The sequence below is a fragment of the Phyllostomus hastatus genome, unplaced genomic scaffold (assembly GCF_019186645.2).
Source record: "Phyllostomus hastatus isolate PE091 unplaced genomic scaffold, TTU_PhHast_1.1 phas_contig_34, whole genome shotgun sequence".
NCBI lineage: Eukaryota > Metazoa > Chordata > Mammalia > Chiroptera > Phyllostomidae > Phyllostomus > Phyllostomus hastatus.
Genome location: NW_025333857.1, coordinates 56,235,418 through 56,261,995, shown reverse-complemented (window position 1 = coordinate 56,261,995; position 26,578 = coordinate 56,235,418). Strand labels below are relative to the sequence as shown.

The window sequence follows — 26,578 nt, the reverse complement described above, 5'->3', positions numbered from 1 at the left end:
TACAGTTGTCTTCATTTTCTTCCCACAGCTCCCCACCCCAGCCATCCCCACCTCCCACCACTGATCCCACCCCACCTTGGTTTTGTCCATGTGTATTTTATAAATGTTCCTGAAAACCCTCCCCCGCTATCCCCCCAGTATCCCCTCCTACCTTCCCTCTGGCTGGGATTATATCCTAGGCCACCTCTCTTGACTAACCATCCTTCTAAGGTCTTTCACAACTGGATTGAGGACTTCCAAGTCTTTCTCTCCAGAATCCACCATGTTCTTGAACTTCATACTTTCAGAACCAATTTAATGCTGGATACCTCTATTTCCAGAAAGACCCAAATTTGTCTGTCATAAAAGTAGTTTACCATAATCTCCCAAAACTTTGTACTTGTCTTGTATTTTCTAAGTATTCAAAATGTTTGTTGAATTATTGAATGGGATAGAGAGTTCCTCATTTTCCTCATTTTTATCTCCACATGTTAATATGAACTTTCATGTACATTTATATTTACCTCACTTCACCTCCACACAAAAAAATTAAAGTGAATTTTTAAAGTCTACAATATAATACAACAAAAATGGTCCAAAAATCACGGGAATAGAAAATAATTAGAAAAACTGAATGAAGCCAGAGGAAGACTGATTCCCAGCACTGTGAAGCCGGCAGTTGGGACACAAATTAGGCTGCGAGTTTTCTGAAGGCTAAAGCAAAGTGGGAAACACTGATCAAGGATGTGTGATTCATAGTGTCTGTCAGATTAAAGGAAATATATTATTTCCAGCTGTTCAAGAGGAGCATGATTTTATTATATAACAAAAGCAATGCCAGCAAATGAGAGCAGTATGGACTTTCATACAACATGACTTAGGCCAAAAGGAACCTTCTTAGTTGCCTATCTTATCCATTTTATAATTAAACACTTGACAATGGACTTAGATAAATACTTTGATGAATCCTTAAATTAATCTTTCCTTGAAGACTCTCTGAAAAAAGAGTGGAAGTGGGCAAAGAATTACCTTCTGTCCATAGTCTTTTCTATTTCTCTGAGTATGTGATTCTAGTGAGCATCCTAAAATGAAATGTTAGTCCTATATAAAGCATATTTTACTGAAGTGGGGTCCTTTTTGGTCTGGTTGCAATTTCATCTCTTCGAACCATCAATGCTGCACCACTGACTGTTCCTCATACACAGCACTCTCCCTGTTCACGCCTTTGCTTGCACTGCATCCCCCACAAAGCATACTCTGTCCCCAGTGCTCCTCTGCTTCAGATTCCTGTCCCTCTGTATAAACCCCAAACTCATTTCCAAACTTTTTCTTGACTTCAGAAGTAGGAGCTCCCTCTTTTAGCATTTATCCCTAGTGTATCAAGATGTCCCTTTAAGGGGCTACTACCACATATAAGTTAATATTTATTGAGCAGGTTACTGTGGGTATTAAGCAAGCATTAAGCTAAATGCTTTATATACCATAAAAAAATAATATATATCATTTTTTTAATCGTATGCCACTGTTCTAAATAACAAATCATAACAAAACTTGGCAACCTTAATAAGTATTTATCTCACAATTTCTGTGGATCAGGAATGTGGGCATGACTTAGGTGGATGCCACTGACTGGGGCTTTTCATGAGGTTGCAGTCAAGCTGTTAGAAGGGGCTGTGGAGTCATCTGAATGCTAAAAATTGGGTCATTTATACATGGAGAGTCATTTCACTGTGCTTTTTACTTTTGTGTATGTTTGACATTTTTCATAAGGAAAGGTAAAATAAAATCTGAAGATGCATAAGGTATCTAAGTCAGGTTAGGAGGAAAGAAGAAAAAAATGGAAAACGACTCAGTGAATCTCACAATACCTCTTTAAAGGAAGTTTTAATATCACAGTTTACAGATGAGACAACTGAAGCTCGTTGAGGTTAGAAGACTCTAGAACTGGGATTCATAGCCATGTCTGTTTCACTCCCAAAGGCAACATTTTCCTCACTATACCACACTAACATATACCTGCACTTACAGTTTTTAGGTTGCACTGGATTCTGGGAATACATGAGGTCGCATTCTTGCCTTCCTTACAATGACTCTCAGCCTTCATCACCCTCCACTAAAGTCTCCTGAAGTTGCCTGGAGTGTCTCACCTGTGCTAAACTCATAATGTGTACCAAGTGCTGGGCCTTAATATCAATTCATCTTCACAATACTCCTAGAAGGTGGGTATCATTACCTGTTGTTTCCAGAAGGGAAAAGAGACTCAGAGAGATGAAGTCATACCTCAAGTCACATAGCTAGATGAGGTGGAGTTCTGATTTGAATCTAGAGATGTAGGACCATGAAATGATTGTTCTTTCTGTTAGTACAAGTGCCATTGTAGAATGGTGAGCCTAGTAACAGAAAGAAAACTTAGAATGATTTCACTTATATGTAGAAATCTAAAGAGCAAAATAAAAGAACAAACAAAATAGAAACAGACTCACGTACTTACAGAGAACAGGCTAATGGTTGCCAGAATGGGACAGGGTCAGGGGACTGGGTGAAAAAGGTAAAGGGACTACAGATTGGTGGTTACAAAATAGACTTGGGGGTATAAAGTACAACACAGGGAATATAGTCAATAATACTCCAATAACTCCGTATGCTGCCAGATGGGTACTAAAAATATAGTATTCCCCCAGATTTGGGGAAACGCTTTGTAAAGTATGTAATTGTCTAAGCACTGTGCTGTACACCTGAAACTAATGCAAAATAATATTGAATATAAGTATAATTGAAAAAAATTTTTTAATCTGGACTAGCAGTTCAGTAGTCTGAGTTGTAAGCCCCTTTTCTTGCTGATTACCAATGAGATCCTTCTCAGGTTGCTTTCCCAATCTGGCCATGCTCTTCACATCTTTAAAAGAGAAATCTGATCTCAATATCTCTTAAGGCGGGGGTTTCAAACTACAGGTCAGACCCATTAGCAAGTACTGTGATCAAATCAACAGGGTCAGCACAGGCATTTTTTAAAAAGAGACAAAACAAAAGAATAAAGCCCATCAGAGTAAAGATGAATATTGTTACATGACAGATAGACACACACACAAACCCATATAAGTATGTATGTGTATGTGCATTGGGTCACGATATAAGATTAATTTGTCACTGTGGGGTGCTCTCAAGTGGGGTGCTGTCACTGCTTTAAGACACCTTTCAGACTGGGACTTCAGGCTGAGTTGGATCTGACAATTTGCAAATGCAGACTCACTAGTTTCCTATAGACTCTGTAGACCAACAGAAAGAAGAGAACTTTAGAATCAGACAGACTTGGATTTGACTTCCGTCTCTGACTTTGTGCCCTTGGGCAAGTCATTCCACCTCTTTGGGCTACAGTTTCATCGTCTAAAAAATTCAAGTAATAATACCCATCTTATAGGATAATAATGAGTCTTAAATAGGAAAATATAAATGCTTAACACGTGGTAATGCTCAAAAATATTAATTATTATCATTCATTTTAATATTTTCATTATGACCATTATCATTATTTTTAAATTACATTGAAATTATTTATTTACATGTTTCTTTCTTTGCCATTATATGTCCAAAACACATTTTATTTAAAGCAAATTGATTATGTTGACAGCACGTTTAAAGTTAGAAATGAAACCAGAAGACAGAAAGACAATGCCACAGCCCCCAATTCATAAAAGGACTTTCATTCAGTTAAGAGCTCTTTGAAAATAGAACATGGTCTTGAAGAGTGGTAACAAAGACTAAGTACCATAAGGCATCTTCTCATTACAGGAGGGATCATCGTTCCTCCCTATACCCAGGCCATGTTCATGGGTGTGTGATCTGGGCAGGTGCCAGGAGTCCCACACTCAGAAGGGCTCCGTGTTGGGTTTCACAACAACTCCATGTTGGGCTCTGTTGGTGCCATCTTGAAATTAGGAATAACTTTGTCCTTGAACTTTTGTTTTTGTAAAGTCTGATGGACAGAGGAACAGGGAGGTGAGGAAAAGAGAAACGGGCAGTGTGTGTGCCCACCATTCCCTGACACCCATTCACATGCAGTGTTGGCCATGCCTCATAAGCTCAAAATTCCAGGAGACTCCCAATATGTGGGAGTTCAGCGAGGCCCAAACCAAGTGTAAGGTCAGGGTATCACTTCCACGACTGAATAAGCTGGGGGAATGGGGCACTGACCCTGCTAAGTGGTCATGCATTTTATTGGAACCAGAACTTGTTTCTAGTCACCAAGCAGCCCTGCCATACATTTTAGCTAACCACTTACTCATCAGTGAGCCAAAGGTGGAGAATGTTGATAGAATGTGCACATATCAAAAAATGAATTAAAAACATCTGAGTTCATGTTGTGCAGCATTTATGCTGTTCTGATAAGAATGAAAGGTATATGCATATATCAGCTACAGAATATAAATTTCGAATGTAATGTAATACATAGCATTCAGAAGATCATTTTGCTGATTCTACATAGGAGTTTTTCAGTGGAATTCACAAGTAATTATTGAATACAGTCACTTCGAGGAAGTCAGAGCAGGGTTTTTTACTAGGAGCTCTCTTCCTTCTTCCTCCTCCCCACCCTTCTCTAACTACCTTCTGTCTCAACAGCTGGCTGGTGGCTTTTTGCACAATCTAATCGGTGACAGGCGCCCAGGCCAACTTCTCCAGATAGTGACAGACTAATAGCAATGTTGATTCGGTGGGCTAGCATTTTGTAAAGAGGCAAAAGGGCTAATATTTCTTTATTGCCATGAGCTCTAGAATGCTTGGGTTCTTTATTTACTTGTCTGCTGGTAAATTTTTACAGCCTTGTTCTGCCAAATATTGCTTTCCTTATTTCTGAAACTCAACTCTTGAACTTTGGACTGCAGTAAAATCACTCTGGTTCTCATGAGTTGATTCTTCTTTGTAAAATTACCATGCTTTTCTTCTAAGGACATAATTATAGCAAAGTCATTTTATGTGTGTTATAGCTGGTGTGCAAAATCCCCTCAGGCTGATAACCCATAGCTTGGAAAGGAAAAAACTATGAACTTTTAAGGCAGTCATTTCGAACACAGCTGTATATTAGAAGGAAGTGAGGAGTCTTACAAAGAACAGGTGCCTGGGTCTCCTCCTCCACAATTCTGAAGCAATTGGTCTGGGGTACGTCCTGGGCACCAAGAGTTTTAAACGCTTTCCATAGGTGATTCTACATGCAGCCCTGGTTTCAGAACCTCTTGGAGTCACTGCTCGAAGGTCTTATTGTTTAAATTAAGAGGAAAAAATCCATGCAGCCAGTTCAGTCAGAACATCAGCCTTCATATAAGTAGGAGCCTCTGCTGTCTGACAGGCCTAGTCCCAGACCCTTTGGGAATGGCAAAGATGAGTAAGATAACCCCCCAGCCCAGAGGAGCTTCCAGAATACAGGGCAAGTGAGGACGTCAGCAAGCGAGTACAAGAGAAGAGAGAGTGTTAGAGTATCTGGAACAGAGAGATAGTCAGGAGCCAGTGGGATATCGAACTTTTATGTTGCCTCTGGAAGGGACTTCCTAGACACTGTGCTAATGGTACCGGAAAGTCAAAAAAGACTACACAGCAGTGAGCTTGAAGCACAGGGACAATGACTTTTTGACTTTGTGTCTAAGTGACCAACACAATGCTGGCACAAAGTAGGGGGTTATCAATAAATGTCTGAAGAACAAATGAATAGCCTGATTTGTGCATAAGATGCTTAGAAGACCCAAACCAAGAAGATTGGAAAGCCATGTCTGAACCAGATAGCATAGGTCTGGAAAGTTCTCAAGCTGGGCAGTTAGTTCTATCACCTGAGCTGTTCACTGGGAAATATATTTAGCAATAGATGCATGTGATCCTCTGCTTGGAGAATAAACCTGGAGGTAAGATAAGAAGCAAGAGCCCAAAATGGGGCTAATAGGGACCTTAACCAGGCCAGGGGAAGAGGGAAGTAATGGTAAGAGATTGTTCACTGATGTGATTAGGAAAAGAACCCTTACTTTGGGAAGTCTCACCCATATCCTCTCCTACCCTGAGAGCTCATTGTCACCTAATCTGACTCATTAGGCAAGACACATGCAGAGATAAGCATCTGTGGTCCTTCCCAGTCAGGCCCCTCTGCATTCCCAGGCCTTGCCTATAGTAGTAATAGTAGGTTCCATTTAGTGAATACCTACTATATGCCAAGCTGTAGTAGACACATTGGCATGTCTGTCCAACTTTGACAATGCACCCAATAGCCCCAGGTGAAAAGATGAACAATAAAAGAAAAGCGTGGAGTTTGAATCCTACCCCTTACCAGTTACTTGGACAAATTACTTAGCCTTGCATTACCTTCATCACCTATAAGATGGGGATAATCGTACCCCATCAGTTTATTGTGAGAGCTGACTGAGGGAGCACACAGGGAGCCTGTACAACATTGCCTGACCCAAAGAAAAGACTATATGCCTTATCAGCATGCCTCCCTTCATTTCACTCCTTTCCTTGCAAACAGCCAAGGTGCACATGGATTGCCCCAGTAAAAAAACAGATAAGCACACCCTCCATTGGGCCTGCTTACCCTGACTCTGGGAAACACGGGGCTTTTCAGAGGTGAGAGTTTCAGCTCAGGGAGTCAGAGGAAAAACAGGGCTGAAGAGGTTCATCTATCCCAGACTATACAGACTGAAAGAGCCCTCCAAGATCACGGCAGTCAACCTCCCACTTTATGGACTGTTGCACCATGCCTCAAGAAGAGTAGCCATTTGCTCAGAATGGCCAGCACCTGTGAGCGCTCAGAGTGACTCCATTAACCAAGTCGGAGGGGATGTGAGACTGCCTGGGGTATGGTATGTCCAGCCAGCTCCCTGCTTAACCCAGCCCACCAGCCCCAAACAGAAGGGTTATTCTGAAGAACAGATCCAGTGCCTACCTAGGAGGCTGTTTATATTCCCCTCTAGCTTGAGGGGCACAGTTGCCAAAATACCTCCCTAGAAAACTCTCCCAGAAGACATTTGATATAACTGACTCAACAGGTTTGACCACCTCCTGTGGGCACTCATATCTACAGACTGCATCCATATCTATCTGATTGTTTTCCCCATACAAAATAATCATCTCCACTAATAAAGACAATACAAAAAAATGTTTGATTCAATTTCTTAATAGAAATACACTTTTTAAAAACAGGTACTCAGTCATTGAATGTCAACACACACTAAATGGAGAAGAATGAGGAAGGGATCCGAATTAGCAATTGCTCTTTCCCCAGAAGATTAGATTAACCCCTCAAATCTCTAAATTTTTCCAGATTAACTATGATGAGTCATTTTATGTGCCAACTTAACTGGACCATGAGGTGCCCAGATATTTGCTTAAACGTTATTTCTGGGTGTGCCTCTGGATGAGATTAGCATTTGAATTGGTAGACTGAGTAAAGCACATGGCCCTCCCTAAAGCAGAGGGCCTCACTCAGTTTGCTGAAGGCCGGAACAGCACCACACTCTGAAGAGAATAGAATTTGCACTCTCTGCCTGACTGTCTTTCAGGTGGGACCCTGGTCTCCTCCTACCTTTGGACTCAGACCCCAGCTAGAATTGATACCATTGGCCCTATCGGTTCTCAGGCCTTTGAGTTCAGACTAAAACTTACACCTTCATCTCTGGTTCTCCAGCCTGCCAACTACAGCTCTTGGGACTTCTTAGTCTCATAATCACAAGAGCCAATTCTTAATTTATGTAGTAAAATTAATTTATATATAACTTCAATTATATATATATTAATTAATATGACTGCTTGAGCTTCCATAGCAAAATATCATGAACAAGGTGGTTTAAACAACAAAAAAGTATTTCTTATGGCTCTGGAAGCTGGAAAATCCAAGATCAAGGTGCCTGCCAATTTGGTTCCTGGTGAGAGCTGTCTTCCTGGCTTCCTGCCATCTTGCTTTGTCCTTACCTGGCAGAGAGAGAGAGCAAGCTCTCTGGAGTCTCTTCGTAGACAGGCACTAATCCCATTATAAAAGTCCCACCCTCATGACCTCAGCTAACCCTAATGACCTCCGTAAGTCGCCATCACCAAACAAATATCATCACATTGAGGGTCAGGGCTTCATCGTATGAATTTTGAAGGATGCAAAGATTCAGTTGATAATAGTATGTCTCCCATTTTACAAATAAGAATGCAGAGGCTTGGGAAAGTGAGGCAATTTGCCAAGTCACCAAACCTGTGAGAGTCAGAACCTAGCCCGCGTATCTCCCTCAACCACGCTCGTTCTACTATAATTATTTCTTTTAGCTAGCTATCCTAACATATAGCCAGGACCTCATCTTTAGAAATGGCCAGTAAAAATATGAAAAATTGCTCAACCTTCCTAGGTATCTGGGAGTACTAATTAAAATGACAGCAAGATTTCATTTTTCACTCATCAGATTGGCAAAAATTAAAGACCAATGATATCTAGTGTGAGTGAGGGAGGGGGAAAGGGGTGTGCTCTTAAATACTGCTTGCAGGAACACACATCAGTGGACTGTGTTGAGGGCAATTTGGCAGAATCTATAAAAACTTTAAATGTGCATTCTCTTTGATCAAGCCATTCAGGCTCTTGATACCTACCCCAGGGAAATACTTTCACATGGGTACAAAGAGGTGTACACTGCATTCTCTGGTAACAATGAAATATTGGAAGCACTGCATTTCCCATTAGTAGAGAATGGCTGAAAGAACGTTGTGCATCCAAACTATGACAGCTATGAAACCTTCTGGCTGATGTGCATATTCTGACATGGAATATTTTATTCAGTGATCCAAGCAAACTGGGGAGTGTTGATAGCATCATTCTATCGAAGAGACCCCAGAAAAGTACCATAATGCCTATATTATATGTCTCTATGTATATACAAAACAAGGATACATACGCAAAAGGGAAAAGAGAGCTTTTGTTCCAACAATGTGTTGATTGAGATTTCACAGAATACATTCTTTTTATTGTTTGCATAATTATTACAAATACATACGTAGATAAAAGCATGGAAAAGAGAGTACTTTCCTCCACTACATTTCCTTTTTTTTCCTCTAAGAATTACCTCATGGGGTAGACAGGGTAGGGTTATTGCCTCAACATTCTAAGTGAGAAACCAGAGTGAGAGAAGGAACTTGTCTGGGTAACAGGAGAGGTTAATGACAAAGTCAAGACTGCAGTCCAAGTCTCTTGATGCCAGTTTCAGTGCTCTGTGGACTGCATCCCCTGCTTCATTCAGCTCCCTCATCTTCGGGCTATCTTGCCTATGGTCTAAGAAAGCCATCAACCTATTCTTGCAAGAGAACCTCCAGCTCTTATAGAGTTGTAAGGTTTCAAATATCCTCTTCTCCATGTCCTGTTTTTAAAGCACCTCTGGGCCTGGGGGGCAGCATCCTCTGAATCTGTACTGGAAACCTGCAGGTTCAGGGTTGCAAAGCACTCATCTGATGTTCTGTCCGATTTCCATCCAAATAAATCTCATTTTGCTGATGTCTGTAAAGTCTGACTTTATAGCAGAGAGCTCTCCTGGAACTCTGTCTTTAATAAAAGGGGAAAGAAGTGAAACTACTAATTTAGTTTCTTTAAAAGGCATGTATTTTCATGCACATTAAGTCCATCTGTTGGTGAAATGGATGCCTTTGCACAGCGTATAATTTGATAAAACCCAAAAGAACTCAGAGCTCCCAGCTTGAAGCAGAAATAGAGAAAGTGGCTGGGAACCTGACTAAAGTGGAGAAATCCACCAAACACTATTTTTAGAACTAAAAACTGATTTAAAAAAAATACTCATTATGGAGAAAGATTAGTGTTCTTAGTGGAAGAGCTTCTCAGCACATTTGAACTGCTTTAGGGACCCAGATCAAAGGGCCCCCTGTCTCTGCAGCTCGTTTACTGAGACTGTTTTTCACAGCACTGTGTGACATCTAAGCACCGCCCTTCTGCCTTCACACCGTTTTGTGGTCCCCCCACTGGCTGCAGAGACCTTACGAACTGCCAGTCACACTCTCTCTTTGCCAGCGCAAAGTGTTTCAAAATTTGAAATGTTGACAACATTGAAAATGGCATTCACACTAAAAATTGGATATTTCACAGAAAAAAAAATAATTAGGAATCAGTATTCTGATTTCTCTTGAAAAAGGGGAAGAGCTGGTCATGTTGGGTGCAATTTCCTGCACAGCATTAATGGGCTGATGCTGAGTCATAAAGGTATAATATAAACAGCTTCCACTTCTGGGTTTGCCACAATCCCTACCTGTACCTGCCCGGCCACTATGGACACTTGAAGTTGCAACATCTGATCTTGAGGATTAAAGACTAAACTTTTCAGAAGGGCATTCAAGGTTCTTCACTATAGGCTTCTGGCCATCCTCTCCATCTTCATCCTTTCCCAGTTCTTTATCCATTTATTTAGTCAATAAACTTTCATTGATTGTTAGCATGCACCAGGCTGTGTGTCAGGTGGGTATGAAGGTGAATAAAATACATGTATCAGTCAGGGTCCCAGCAGATGGCACATACAACTAGGACTATTAAAGCATCATTGGTTGAATAGGAGGGGGACCACAAGGATAGTACAGTACCCTGAGCCTAGAAACTTCTGGACTGTTAGTACCTCTAGGACTAAAGGAAGAGAGTTATGGAGAGAAGCTATGACCTTCTGCTGAGAAGGCAGCCAGCCCTGCAGAGTAAGAGCTATGGGAAAGATCACGTGCCCTCACTATCTTCTCTACCTCCAGTACTCTGAGGGGGTTTCTCCATTGTACAGAGCCAGAAGCAAAGGGCAAAGAGGCCTCTTGAGGCACTCCACAGAGGCCAGCTTCCTGGACAGAGAACAGGGAAAACAGAAGACACTGAGCCAACCCTGTTTTGTCCTTTGAGGAACTCACAGTTTCGTGAGGAGAAAGGGAAGGTCAGTAGGCAATGCCAGTGCAGTGGGAGCAGGCAGTACTGTGTTAATGAGATTCATGGTAGGCTCCTGGAGCTCAGCTGAGACAACCACCCAGGCGGGCAGTTGGGAAGCCTCCCAGGAAATGGTGAGATCAAAGTTGAGATACAAATGACTGAAGAACAAGGAATTAGCCAAATGGAGGTGAGGAGGGAGAGGTGGAATGTCCTAGGGTAAGGAGCATCCCATCACTCAGCTTCATGGACACCATATACTCAACCCCCTGGATCACTCAAGGTTCCCCAATGTTTCTCATTCTTTTGCAGCTTTGTGCCTACACATCGACCCTTACTCTGCTGGGAGAGCTCCATTCATCACCCTTTGGGGGAAGTGAGCTCATCCTCATCTTCTCCAAGCAATTCTACTTCTGTATGAACCCGCTAGAAAGGTGAACATATAGTCACTAAAAGTCACACATTAGAATGTTCACAACAACAAATGCAAATAACAGTTCTATGCATAGTAACCAAATGTGCACCAACAGAGAATGAATCAGTGAATTATAATGCAGCAAGAGGATAGAAAACTACACAGCAATGAGAATGTATGGTCTACAGCTATGTACAAAAATATGAAAGAATATCACGAATGCAATATTGAGTAAAAGAACCCAGACACAAAAGAGTTGCTCCCATTAAGATTCCATTGATAAAATGTTCAAAAACAGACAAAATCAATCTACGGTGTTAGAATTCAGGACAGTTACCCCTTAGGGGAGAGGTAGTAACTACAAGATAGCATGAAATGGGGCAGGGTGTTGCTAGTAACGTCCTATTTCATGAGCTGGGTGCTAGTTGCAGGGCTCACGAACATTCGTTGAGCTTGTATGCTTTAGATAGATATACTTGTCTTTATGTTATACATTAAGTCACCTCCTCTGGCAAGCCTCCTCAGGTTAGTGAATAGCAAGGGTGACAAGTCCAAAGAGATCAGAAAACCTTTCCATAACACTCACCAAGACATCTACAAACCCCTGAGGTAAGAGCAATGACTCGGAAGCCCCAGGCCTGCCTCTGTTTCCTTGGTGATCCTGGACAAATCTCGTCCACTCTCTCAGCTCTGTCTACTGCTTTACAATGATTCAGGGGAGCAGATGTGCTTCTGCTTCCTTCCAGCAATCAGAGGTTTTACGGGCATCAGAGATCAGTGCATCCTGAAGCATTTTCTGAACTTCCTTTCCCATCCCGGACAACCTTTGCTCGTGTACCTTGCAATGGCTGCACGTCTCAGCCAAGTGGCTCCCAACTTCATCGAGGAGGAACGCTGTCACCAGTTTCCTCCCAGGAGCTCCACATAAAAAAAGAAGATGCATTTTTTTAAAAAAGATGTTTATTGTGTAATCATCCATTTGTTTTAATCAAGATATTTATACATAGCTGCCAACCTGACCTTGTGTTCAGCATGAGATAACTATTATCTCTCCAATGGGTTATGTAATTTCTGCTCAAAGCAGAGTAACATGATCATCTAGCTCTCCTGGGAAGACCCAGAGCAGGGGCTCAGTGCAGGATCTCCATTATTAATTTTAAGAAACTCACGTTCACTCGGGAACCCTTATTTCTTTTTCTCAAGCCAATCAAGATGGTGTCCCTAGGTGAGGGCCACTATTCACTTCCTCGACCCATGTACTCAAGAGCCTTTGGGTTTTGTCTTCAGATATTTCTTGGTACTACATTCCTGACTTCTTTTCAATAATGATCTCACAACAATATGGCCTTTGCGATGCTACCCAAGCCAAGTGAAATAAAATATGATTATTTTAATAATACTATTACTGGCGGTCATTTATGTGTACTTCTTACATGTGCTGCCATTCTCCTAGACTCCTTCTATGTGAGCTGTGGAGTCAGACAGCACGGCTTCAAAGCCCACCTCTGATCCTTATTAGTTCAGTGACCTTAAGTGAGCACATTTCTTAATATCTCAGGATCCATTTCTTTAACTATAAAATGGGAATCTTCATATAGTTAGGTCATTGAGTTATTGGGAGGATAAAATGCATTTATTCCATGGAAACTCATGCTTTGCACATGGGAAATGCTCAAAGAAGTTTGCTATTAATAGTAATTCTGCTTTCTTCACAATAACCCTTTCAAAAAAAGCATCATTATCCCCATTTTGTGAAGCAAACACTGAGGCTCAGAGACTTGCCCAAGATCACACAGCAGTTGAATGACAGACCAGGATTTTTAACCCTCGTTGTGCTTGATGCTAAATCCTGATCTCTTTCCACTTGTCAATCCTTCAGCCTCCACAGATGTTGTGCCTGAAAGCCTCAATAGTTGCTCCTATTCACTTAGAACCATAGATTATTTTTTACAGAAAGGATATTTGATTATTGAACTTAATTATTTAAAAGAAAAAAATAAAATTATTAGGCAAGACTTTCACCTGTGTCCTAAAAACTCAAATTGACCCAAGTACATATTTTTAGGGACCCATTCAAGATTGTCAGTCCTATGACAGTGACCAGAGGGGGGAGGAGAGGGGATTATAGGGAAAAAGGGTGATGGGTTTGTAGGAACAATTATAAAGGACACATGGACAATATCAAGAAGGGGGTGGAAATAGGGGAGAGCTGGGTGGTGGGGAGGGGTGGGAGGAAAAGGCAGAAAACTGTACTTGAACAACAATTAAAAAAATGTTAAAAAGAAAGAAAATAGTAGGGGAGGTTAAGAGAAGTATAGGAAATGTAGAAGCCAAAGAACTTATATGTACAACACATGGACATGAACTAAAGGGGGGGGGGGGGAATGCGGGTGGGGGGTGTGCAAGGCAGAGGAGAATGAAGGGGGAAAATGGGACAACTGTAATAGCATAATCAATAAAATATATTTGAAAAATAAATGAGCAAATGAGGAAACAACAACAACAAAAAAGAAGTCAGTAAACTATAGCCTATGGTTAAAATCTAGCTCTTTCCTTATTTTTATACACAAAGCTTTATTGGGACACACACACACACACACACACACACACACAAGATTGTCAACCCTAATTTTATGGCTGTTGCCAATCTTGTTTCAGGCGCTAGCAAAAGACTTAGAGAGTCCTGGGCAACCTGTGGGACTTTGGACACAACTGCTCCCTCTTAAGAGGGCCTCCACTTCCCCTACACAGAACAGAGGAGTGGATGGAGCTCCCCCGGTCCCTGCAGCCTTGATCTGGAAGCCTCTCTCTGACATCATCCCAGGCCTTTGTACACAGGTGAGCAGCTGGGCTTCAAACGCTTGGTTTCTGCCCTGTCTTCCTGAACTATGTCAGAGAAAGGGGGAAAAAAAAAAATAAAAACCCTTCCAACATCTGTTTTCACACCCGGGCTGGGAATTCATTCCTGAAACATTTTTCATACTTGACCAGAGGGCATTTCGTCACAGGGAAGAGAATCCATCCTTTGCTCCCTGGTCTCCTCTGTACTCTGCTGATAAGAGACTAACGAATGTGCTGATATGGACTTCCAGGAACTGGAGCTTCTCCCTGGCAGGTGCCAAAGTGCAGTGCCCAGAAGGGCTTCCCAGGAGAGCCAGCCAAGTCACTGTCCTTGCTGATCTCTTCCCACCAGCACCTCCTTCAGCCCCTGCAACCAGAGATTGGTCACCGGCACAGCCATCAAACAAACGTCCTTCTGCCTGACTTCCAGCTCCCTGGACCACTTGAGGGGGAAGGACCCTCCCTGCTAGTTTCCGAATCTCCCAGGCATGGGAAGAACTAAACATACCTTCAGTCCCACCTATGGCTCCAGGAGGCTCTACCACTCACTCCCAGTGTGACCTCAAACATGTCTCTCCCTTCTCTGGACTTCCAAAACAGCTAGTATTTATACAACACTCACTCTGTACTAGGCGTTGATCCATTTTTTTTTTAACAATCAGCTCATATTTAAACCAGTCACCAACCTTACATCCCCTGTGATTAGTTTTATTGTTACCCTATGTTACAGATGAGGAAACTAAGTCACTAATAGGTTCACCTAAGACCAGACATATTCAGGATTTGAACCCAGACCCTCCAGCTCCAGGAAGGCTCACGGTTACCCCTAGTCCAGCAGTCCTCAAACACTGTGGTCTCAGGACTGTTTTATAGTCTTCAAAATGATTGAGGACCCCAAGGAGCTTTTTGTTTTCATGGGCTATATCAATCACCATAATTAGAGATGAACAGTGAGAGATTTTTGAAGCCTGAGAGTACACAGCACACGTTGCATTAGTCATCAGAGCTATAATCGTGAGCTATAACATCATCGCACATCGAGTAGCCTCCAGAAAACTCTCCTGTATGCCCATGAGACAATGGCCATGAAAAAAAAGCAAATGGCATCTTAGTGCATTATTACAAAAATAGTTTTCACCTCATGGGTCCCCCAAAAGGCTTTCTAGGACTCCAAGGGGCCCCCAGACCACACTTTGAAAACTCATGTGTTGCACTGCCTCCATCACCTTTCTAGAACATGTACCTAGGGAGGTCTTCCCTCCGCTTCTCACCAGATATTGATGCAGTATTTCCTGACCACCAACTCTGCCTGAGGCACTGTGCTAGGCACTGGGATCCAGCAAGGATTAACAAACACACCCTTCTCTGTGAAGCTTCCAGTCCAGTGGAAGAGAAAAACTTTAAGCAAAAAATATATATATATTAGAAAAGAAAAAAAATAGGACACATAACAGGGCCATAAATCACAGGCACAACATAGTCTGAGGGGTCAGGGAAGGTTTTCCTGAGGACTTTGAAAACTGAGACTCTGCTTTGCAAGAAGGAATTGGTGGCAGTCACCTAAAGAGGGCTTGAGCTCTGTCCTAGCCTTTACTCTTGCAGCTCCTTCTGTTCCCAAAAGCACCCAGTTAAACCTTTGCAGTCCAAAGACCCTCACCCCTGGGCTCCTAGATAGCCCAGCATTTGGTGCCAACACAATTGCACCAAGGCCACATGTAGTGGCAGAAAGGTCAGGAAATGAAAAGAACGTTGCATGTTGAACTCCATGCTTAAATATAGGTCATTTCAAAGGAAGTCTGTAATTCAAAATAGTCTTTGAAGGTTGCATGATGTTTTGTTGTTGTTGTTTTTTGGCTTGCTTTTTTTTCTCTTTTTCTAAACACAGAACCACAAATGCAAAAAAGCACTTTAATTTCTTCAAGACGAAAGTCTCGGTGATTCAGAACTCGTCTTTGCTCATCATGTTTCTCTTTTAAAGCCAAATCTTCTTTTACAAAGTCCCCTGGAGTGTTTGGTAAAAGGTACTCCAGGCCAGGAGTCAGGCCCTGGGTATCATCCCAGTTCAACCACTGATTCACTGTGGGCTTTTAAATTAGTTTCTTCTCTTGTTTGGGACATGGTTTTCACATCTCTGAAGTGGGTGGGGAGATGGTGAGAAACTTTGACTATATCAATATTTCTCAAAGCGTGGACACAAAACAGTACAGGGCACCTATGGGGGATGATTTCAGGAGTCACAGGAGGAAAAGAAAAATATCTTCCTAAAAAGGGTGATCATTTTTCAACTCTCCCTTTACCCTTGGGATTACATGTCAAATAGAAATTCCCATGTTGGTGCCTGTGTGTCCTCAACAGCTCTCTGTACTTGCCGCTTAGGATTAAGCTTCAGCAAGCAAGGAGAACTAGAATTTAATGTCATTATTTTGTTATCTTTGTGCATGTGCCTCGGTTAATTTCTACGTTAGCAAGTAATTCTATTTTTGGGTTTCTTTTTATCATCATGACAAAGTTTCCTGTGCAAATAAATTCACTTTAGTTTTGAGAAGCAAATTGTTGTTTGTTTGTTTGTTTGTTTGTTTGTTTGTTTGTTTGTTTGTTTGTTTGTTTTTTAATGTAGCAGATATTACAGGAAGCACAAAGCTACGGCAACAATTCTGGCCACGTTACCCCAGTCAGAGAACTCCGTGTGCCGACATCTGAGATCACTTCCCTCACGGGTCTAGGTACAGCCCCACATGCTGGCTGTGGATGGCTCAGTCCTAGGATGTCTTCACTATGCTCTGTTCCCCTAATATCCATGCTCCTCAGGCACTCAAGTTGTGCTGAACAGACTCTGGACCAGGGATGAAGAGGGCCAGGTTGCCTGGGAATCTTGTTCTGCCACAGACAGAACAGCGTGTCCCCTCCCCCTCTCTGCAGGAACAATCCTACAAACAGCAAGGGGAGGGTCCGGCAGTGGTTTTAGCTTTGCTCAGAAGAAATTACCATAATCGTGCATTCTGGGCAGTATCAGACTTTACAAGGTACTTCCTTGCATATGAACTCAGTAATCCTCCCTACATACCTCCAATTTATGTATGACTTCGTTTTACAAGTGAGAAAATGGAAGCCCAGAAGCTGAAATGACTTAAGAAGTCACACATCTAGAAAGAGATGGGATAAGGACTTTAAATCTTCATCTTTTGTCACCGACGTTCTTGTTTGTGTGACTACAAATGATACTAAAGAAGGTTTAGGAATAAATAAGAAAGATGAACCCAGGCATTTTTATGGGGATAAAATATCCCATTTTATGAATGTATTATCTAAATGGTCCCTTAATTTGGAACACACGTCTTATATCCAGAAAATAAAAAACCCTGTAGCTAAACTTTTGAGTACAACTATAATATGTTTATAAGATAACTTTCTAAAATTTCAACGGGTATGTTCAAATTTACATAGATGACTCTATGTACATCTTTAAGGCTCTTGACACATATTGACCCGTATTGCCAAAAGGCCCTTCGGAAAGGTTGCACCAATCAACTCCTGTGGCCCCGGCATAAAGGAGAGCGGCCACTCTCTCACACCCTGATTCTGAGTGTTTTATTTAGATTTCTTAAAATAAGGGAGAAATGGCACTCCAGGGCTTGAATTAGCATTTCTTCGATTAGTAGTGAAGTTAAACATCCTCTCGTCTGCTCATTGACCATTTAGATTTTTATTTGGAAACTTGATGCTCAAGTTCATGGTTGACTTTGTAAAATATTTCATATATTCAGGATTCAGGATAAGGGAAACATTGCCAAAAGCTCTCTGGGTCCCAGTTTTCCTAATTGTGAAATGGGTTTTAGAGGGAATGCTCTCAAGACCCTCTCAACTCTAAGCTTAACTGGGACAGAGGTGGCATCGATGCAGCTGAGAGCCTGGGGGTGCCTCGTGGGCTGGAGTCTCAGCCCCTGCAGTCCCTTCCCCCTTATCCCAGGGAAGGTGTCCAGGCTGCCAAAGATGGGCCACCTCTGCTGAAGCAACACTGTAACTCTGCTTCCCCACAGGGACACCCACCCAGGATCATTCACTGAGGAAGTGACTGTCTTTTGCATCCATGTTAAACCAAATTATTTATAACTTAAGAAGTGATTTTTGTTCTTGTTACCTTCATTTTTAATTACTCCTCCCTCTTCTTGCATCCCTGCCAATCCCCAAACTCTATCCTTGGAAAACAGACATGCAGAAGATGGACCTGCCATGGTACCTTAACCATCTCCATGACAACCAGAGGTGATGTTCCTGACATGTTTCCAAACCAACATATCCCTAGCTAAGAGGAAGAGAACTACAAAGGCTTAACAGAAACTTTACATCTGCCTTTACAAAAAAAAATAAATAAAAAGTAACAGGAAAGATTATATTCTTATTATAGACTTCCTTTAATGATGATTATTAAGTTAGAAAAAATTTCATTTTTATCTTGGGTGGGTCTCCAGTTAAGATGAATTTTGTTTCATTGAAAATGCAGGAAGTTGAAATCCCTCCAAACTGATCATTGCTTGAAAATGAATATGTAAGCCTAGACGGTAATGAGGAAAGTATTGTAAGTGCATATCTTAATGCCCTGGGGAGGCTCAGATGACACATTTTATTTCATGTCTTCCAGAAAAAAGAAAAAAAGAGGAGCTGTACATTTTAACCTTGGCCTCCCTTTATGTCCCGAGTCCCATCCCCTCAGCTAGACTGACCCACCCACACGTCACACACATGATGGGCGACGAAAGTGAACTGTACACAGAGCTGATCTGGGACTCCATGGAGAGCCCCATCTTTAAGGTGCTCCCCACCGGCTCACCCTGCTTCTGAACTCCTGGCCCCCTTCACTGCTCTCCTCTGCTGGTCCTCACAGTGGCCCTGCCCTCCTGACTGCCTACTGTATCGTTTTTAACTTTGCCAAGCCTGGTGTTCTGAGAACCCTTGATGCCCCAGCTCTCCTAATGCCCACACCACCTCCCCGCAACCCCACCCGCACTCTAAGTAGAGTGAAAAAGGATGGATGTCAACCTATTTCTCATTTCATCTCTGCAGCAGGGAACTCTGGCAGACCTGAGTGTGGGTGCTTGGCTAAATCATTGAGTATATGTATATGAATCCAATTTTAGGTTGCTGATGTTTGGTCTGGTTGTCATCCTGGCCAGGAGCCATAGCAAAGGTAACTAACTGTCCTTCAGAGGAGGGACAGGCTCTGATGAACAAATGCTTTCTGATGCTGCTCTTAGCTCTCACCCCTAACCTTGCCTGAGGCGGGGAGAGAAAGAGGGAAGAGTAACATCTATTGATGATGTACTTTATTACAACATACATACAACCTCTAGCAAGTCAGCTCACATCTCTGAGCCTCTGTTGCCCCATCTCTAAAATGGGTATAAAGATAATCCATATCTCAATGTTATCATTGAGATGATAGAGTTGAATGAGAAAATTCTGTAAAGCACTGAGTAGGGTGTCCTTTACTTGGAAAGCATTCAGTCAGAGGTTGCATTGTTGCCATTATTATTATTATTTTATCTTAAGGATTAGTACAGGGCCCCTGTATGTAACTCTTTCCGTGTTGTTTTAAAAGCTTCTAACAGAACCCAGCATTGTAGTCAAGTTAATGCTGCCAAACGTCCAGGTTGGGGCTGATGTCATTGCCACTCAAGGGACCACTCTGAGCCTCAGTATCCTTGTCTATAACCTTGTATCATTGGACACCATGGAGGGAAGACTCCACAAGGTAGTGGTGGAAAGTGACCAACACTGGGCTGAGCACAGAGGAAGGCCCAAGAAATGGGAGTTCCCTTTCTTTTCCTGCTCCCCCTGGGAAAGTGCCGAAAGTGCGGTTAAGGACCTGCTGGGGCTTCTCTGGCCACCTGACCGGAGGGACAGCCGGGTGGAGAGCAGGAAGGGGGTGGTGTGGTATAAAGCAGGTCAGTTTATTTCCCCTCTGTGACCCAGCAATCTGGAAACAGACTCCCTGTCTACCGCCCATCCAGCCCATGGCAGCTCTTTCCAGAACAATGGCAGGATACAGGCCTGTGCTCGCCAGCAATGGGATGCAGGTCTCTGGGCCAGGCTGCCTTGGCCTCGGCCATGCAGGGCTTGTCTCTGGCACACACACAGAGGGCCAGCAGCCTCAGCATCCAATGAGGGAACCCCTGGTACAGCCCAGAATTTTCACCCACTGACTCCCAGGGAGGCCCACGTATTAAGCCTGAGAAACTTGTGAGTCTTGGAAGACCTGGTAGAGAGACAGGAAAGGGGTTCCAGGGGCCCTGGAACATTGGTTTGAGGGCTTCACACCCAAAGATCTCCTTTCCTCTCACTCTGGGCTGATGTTTGGATTCCTGATGTCCCCTAGGGGACTTTGCCAGCCTCTACACTATTCCTGATGACACCATAGTAAGCTGCTATTTTTTAACTACACCTACAGTGTGACAGGCATAATGTAAGGTACAGTCAATCCTCATTTTTCTGGATTCTGTATTTGCAAATTCACCTACTTGCTAAAATGTATTTGTAACCCTCAAATCAACACTGCTGCTGCTGTGTGTGTGTGTGTGTGTGTGTGTGTGTGTGTGTACTTTCACAGTCATTCACAGGTATGCACAGAGTAGCAAAAACATTTGAGTCCCTAGACACAACGTTCCCAGCTGGGGTGGAGCAAGGCAATCGGCTTGCATGCTATAAACAAAGGTCCCTCTTGCAGCCTGTGTAATGCCTCAGTTTTCACATTTGGGGGCTTTTGTGGATAACTTTGCTGTTTGAAAGGGCCCCCAAGTATAGTACTGAAGTGATGTCCTCTGCTCTCAAGCACAAGAAGGCTATGATGTCCTTACAGGGAAAATACATGTGTTAGATAAAGCTTTATTCAAGCATGAGGCATAGTGCTGTTGGCATGAGTTCATGAATATTAATGAGCAACACATATTAAATAAGGAGTCTCTAAACAGAAACACACACACACAATGAAGTTATGCATTGGTCAGTCCACAGAAACACTGTGATGAGAGGCTCACAGTAACCCAACCCTGTATTTCCCCTGGGAGCAATGGCTCATATTCGCTCACTATTTTTGGTGACTTTATAGAAGACAACTATTGCAAAAAGCAACAGTCGACTCTATTTGTTATCTTATGTAATCCTACAAATAACCACAGAGGAGATAAATATTATTATCCCCCTTTTACAGATGTGGGGATTGAGACAGAGAAAAGTAGACTTTCTGAAGCTCACCCTGCTCAGAAGCGGCTGAGCTAGGATCACACCTGTCTGCCTCCAATGCCTGCATCCTACCCAACACCTTGGGCTGCTGTGAGCATGTCTGCTTCCCAGTGGGCCAGTGCACCTCTCACACCCACAGGGACAGAATGTGTGAGCAGGACCAGACTGCTGAACTGCAGCCTGGTCCTCAATTTTATGGGGAAGCCAAGGTTTGAAGACACCAAGTATTGGGCCCAAAAGCATATGAACTCAGAGGCCCAAGGCAACATTGGCTGCATTCTTGGTTCTTACCAATTCCTTAGCCTCTGCAAAGTTGTCTGGGCACCTAAGATGTCATTTTGTAAGTTTCCCATAAACATTTCTTTGGGAAAATACAGGTTTTTTTAAAGATTTTATTTATTTATTTTTAGAAAGGGAAGGGAGGGAGAAAGAGAGAGAGAGAGAAACATCAATGTGCGGTTGCTGGAGGTCATGGCCTGCAACCCAGGCATATACCCTGACTGGGAATCGAACCTGCGACACTTTTTGGTTCGCAGCCTGCACTCAGTCCACTGAGCTACACCAGCCAGAGCTGGAAAATACAGGTTTTTTAAAAAGAAAACTAATATTTGTCAAGCACCTACCACATGCCAGGCATTTATTCTCACAACACTGATAGGTCCACAGTATTATTCTTGGAGCTATTCCAATGGAAGCCCCACCCATGAACCCTTGGCATTGACCTCTGTACTCCAGAGGCTACTTAAAGTGATGGGAACATGGGACTCTCTTTGTTTTCTGGGCATTTGAGTACACTTGGCCCATGTGCAAGGCAGGACAGAGGTGCAAAGGGTTACTGCCCCTGCTGCCACACTCAGATAATGAGGGTGGGGGTGCTGTGAATAAATCATCCAGCTCCTCACTCTTGGTTGGGATGACCCCTAGTCATAGTCCACACTGTCACCCAGAGCTCCCCGACAGGACTGAGCTCTAGTCACCCAAGACCTTATCTGTCTTGATACTGTTTCTTTCCCCTCCTGTCTCAGACCTTCTCCCCATTGGTGTTTCCTGGGATCTCTTCCTACTCAGGTAACAGCTTTCCACTCAAATGAGGAACAAGCCTAGAACATGGAAGGCAGGTGGCACAGATGGTGACTCGGTTCCACACGGATCAACTTGTACTGCTATGTCTTTCTTAACACAATGCCACCTTGGGGAGAGCAAGAATGAATATGAGGTGCATGGGTGACTTAGAACAATTGAGACCAAGACGAAGAATTTACCACCAGAGAGTGACAAACGGTAGGTGATGGCCCTGTGCCGTGTCAGACAGTTAGTGCTCCAGAACCAGGTTCCAAGCAAAAGATTAAAAAGAAGGAAACAATACTGTAGTTCAGATCTGTTGTGTTACAGTCATCTTGCTAAATGATTTTGACAAGACTTAGACATTACTTCTTTGGTTCCTTTTGGTGTATCTAAATAGATTATGACAGATGAGTCTCAGAAAGGTGAACATAGGTGGTATCACATGGTGGCACCATGATTTGCTATCGGGCTTATCCAACTCTGACCTTTGCTCTTCCCTTACCCACCCCACCTTTAAGACTCTGAATGGGCCAGGACACATGGTAGAGCAGCAACGTCTCTCCAACTTCACTTTGTGGGCGGCTGCAGATGTTACCAGCTTACGAAACAGACATGCCTACATGACTCTATAACCTTGACATGAACTAAATTCTCCTAGAAACAGATTCCTGTGCTGCTTACCTGCCAAAGGAACCTGTATTAGCTATCTATTACTCTAACAAATTACCACAAAACTGGCAGCTTTAAACAAACACATACATTGATCTCACAGTTTCTTTCCATGGGTCAGGAGTTCCAGTGCAACTTAGCTCTGGTCAAGGGTTTCACAGGCTGCGGTCAAGGTGCCAGCTGGGCCGCATCCTCATTGGAAAGACCCAGTGGAGAAGACGGTGTTTCCCAGCCCAGTCAGGCTGTCAGTAGAATTAATTTCTGTAGATATATGACGGAGGACTCCAGCTTCCAATGGCTGATCAGCTGGAGGGCAACCAACACAGGTCCTGGAAGCCACCACGGCTCCCTGTCACATGGCCTTCCCCAGATGGCAGTTTGCTTCCCCAAGGCCAGCAGAAGAATCTCTCCCTCCAGCCCACTGTGATGGAGTCACTACTAATACCACCTACCTATGGGTATGTCGTCCCATCACCTTTGACGTATGATGGATAAATTTATTATTTGTGCTACCATCATCATTTGTAATATTATTGATTATAGTTATTATAAATTCAGTATTCTGAAATGTAGCATTAAGCTCCCATTTACTTTTGGCCTAAAAGTCTGCCATAGTTCTCTGTGGAATAAAATCCAAGTTCCCAGCCTGGCTTCCATGACCCCAGGTTATCTGCCTGGTTTCATCTTTGCCTACTCCTGGCTGATCCCTGACCCATCATGCCCAACTCTCCATCTCCTTTCAGCACATGCAGCCCTTGTGCCTGGCTTGGCCTTTGCTTTCCTCTCAGTCAAGTTCATGTGGACAACTTTGCAAACCCATCAAGAAGATGACCTTGACTCTCCCAGGGCCCACTCAGCCTTTCCCTCCTCTGGGCTCCAAAGCACTGTGCATGTGCTTCTCTCTACCACTGGTCACACTCCATCATGTCATTTCATCAGACAGTGAGTTTAAGTTCATCTCTAAATTCCAGGACTTGGTACAGATTAGGTCTTGATAAATCATGCTGAATGAGCACACAATCGCTATGCTTAACAGTCTCTCTTCTTATATGCCCCCTTAGCACTTGCAGGGTATATTAAGCTGATGCAGGCAAGTCTGGAGTGTAGACATTGGGCAAAAGACAGTGAAAACCAACGGGATGACCCCACAGGCCCAGAGCAGTTCAGAATGGATATCCTCTTCCTGTAGACTGCCAGGCTCCAAAAAGCAGCTATGGCTCCACTGAGGAGCCCTCGGCTCAGCACTTCCTGTATTCAGTGCTGCTATTCTCGGTGCTCCTCTTCCCCAAAGCCTGCTTCCATATTTTCAGGCCTTCCAATGTTGCAGCCAAACCACTGCTGTACTTCTGAAAGCAGAACCAAACATACCACCGGCCACTGCTCCTCACGGACTTCCTGCTCCCGGGGCTCCAATCCCAGCCTCCCACCCCTTCCTCTGCTCTGCAGGTCCTTGCCCAGGCAGTCACGTCCACTTTCTGCGCCCTGGCCCTGCACACTGCCCAGCTCCTCCTGCTCCTCCACCCTCCACTCTCCTCCAGCCAGGCTCCCTGGGACCTCTGCCCGCTCTTGGAAGCCCTGCTCCTCACCACTCTCCTGCTTCTTGAACCACTTCCCCATTTGAATTCTTTATGTCCCTCCTCCCTTTATTCTGGGGAAGCCTGGTTCAAAGGCCAGTTGTGACTTTTGTGGGTTCAAGGCCAGCATTAAAAATAGGAAGGAGTTACCATTTCGGTCACCTCACTTGCCTAGCCAGGAAGAGGCCACAAAGGTACTGTACCTTGAGCAAGCAAAGAGGCTGCTACAAGTGGCTGTGCCAGCCAGGCCTCCGAGGTAAGGTCATTGAGAAAAAGAAAGGCCCACCAATGGGCTCCAGGATGGGTGTCAGTTTCTCATGAAACCAAAAGGGTATTAACTCTTTCCATTTTTAAGATGATTGCTTGCAATTTTGAATCTAATTGAAATCGACAGAAGCAAGACCACTGGAGCAACAAGCCACATAAAGCCAGGACAAGCCACATAAGACCAAGTGTCTCCTAAATCTGAGAAAGATAAGCTCCTCCACTGGGGATAACCAAGAGAAGAAAGCGAGGTAATATTTAAAGTGACTAGCATAGCGTAGAATGCATAGAAATCTCTCCAAAGAAAGCCAGTTACCTTCCCCTTTAAAATTGCTGTTGCTTCCTTCAGTGGAGGGCCCCCTGGGAGGCTGTCAGGCTCTGTTGAGCTGCCCTAGCTGGAATGCACGTCAGGGCGCTGCCATCTGAGGCCTCACACACGCCTGCCGCCAGTCCAGCTGGGGTGGTAATAAGTGGCACTGAGCCAGCGTCCTCAGCAACTTCAGGAGCTGCTGAGATGGGGTGACTTTGATGTGGAGCCAAAGGAAGATGTGTTGCAATTACCTAAATTATTTGAGGCCCCCACAAAACTCAGAGAACTACAAGTCACTTGCAAATTTTTAATTTCCTGCTGCTCGCCATCACGCCAGCTAAATTTTTGGTTCCCCATCACGTCCAGCAGTCTCACAACTTGGTGCCTTTGCACGTGCTTGAGTCTTAGCCTAGAATCTCCTCCCCTTCTCTCCGTAGCTGCTCAGAAAATTTCCTTGCGCATACTTCAGGTCTCAGCCGCATGGCCCCTCCTCCAGAAATCCATCTCTATCCATCCCTCCCCAGTGTTCTGCACACGTAGCATTTAACACTCTCTGCTGTAATCACCCATTTATGTTCCTGAGTCCCCCCCAAAATGTGATCTCATCGAAGGCAGTGAGCAAGCTTTGCCCCTACTTGTGCCTGATGCTCACATGAGGCCTGCCACAGAGAGATCCTCACAAAGTGTTTGTTGAAAAGCACTCCTACAGCGAGGTGGCAGTAGAAGGAACCAAAGCTTTAAAACCTGAAAAGACCTCTTTCTGAATTCTAGCTGTTCACCTAAATAGCCCATGCCAGTGGTTTCAGTTGCTTAACCTCTGTGGCACCTCTGTTTCCATTTTGTGAAACAGAAAAATGAGATGAGTCTCTGAAAAGATTGTTTAAAGGGAACACACACACACACACACACACACTCATTCCAGTAAGGCCTATTGCCACCACTCAGGGGTGTTGAACTTAATGTCTCGATCTCAGCCTCTGCTATACACAGCTCTAGGTCCTGGGAGTAGTCAGTTCATCAGGGAGACCAGACTACATGAGGTCTCCTGAGCTTCCCTCCCAAGGACAGACCATACCTTTACACTTGGCCAAGGTCAGAGCCCTTCACACAGACCTCAGCCAGATCTTACATCCCTATACAGCTTAAAGTATGCAGTGGCACTAAAAGGAGCATATCCAATGGGCCCTTGCTTGAGCAGAAGCCCTGACTCCTAGGTTCATATTCTGGCATATTAAGAAATGGAAGGTCAGCTGGCAACCTCAAAACAGGACTTGTTTTCCCAGCGCACAAGCCCACACGTCAGGCCAGGAGCCTTTTCC

At 43.6% G+C, this 26,578-nt stretch overlaps 1 pseudogene; it reads left to right on the top strand.

The window, feature by feature from the left end:
* Positions 1-24,300, top strand: part of LOC123819615 — a 98,721-nt pseudogene extending 74,421 nt beyond the window's left edge.
* Positions 24,301-26,578: the final 2,278 nt, after the last annotated feature.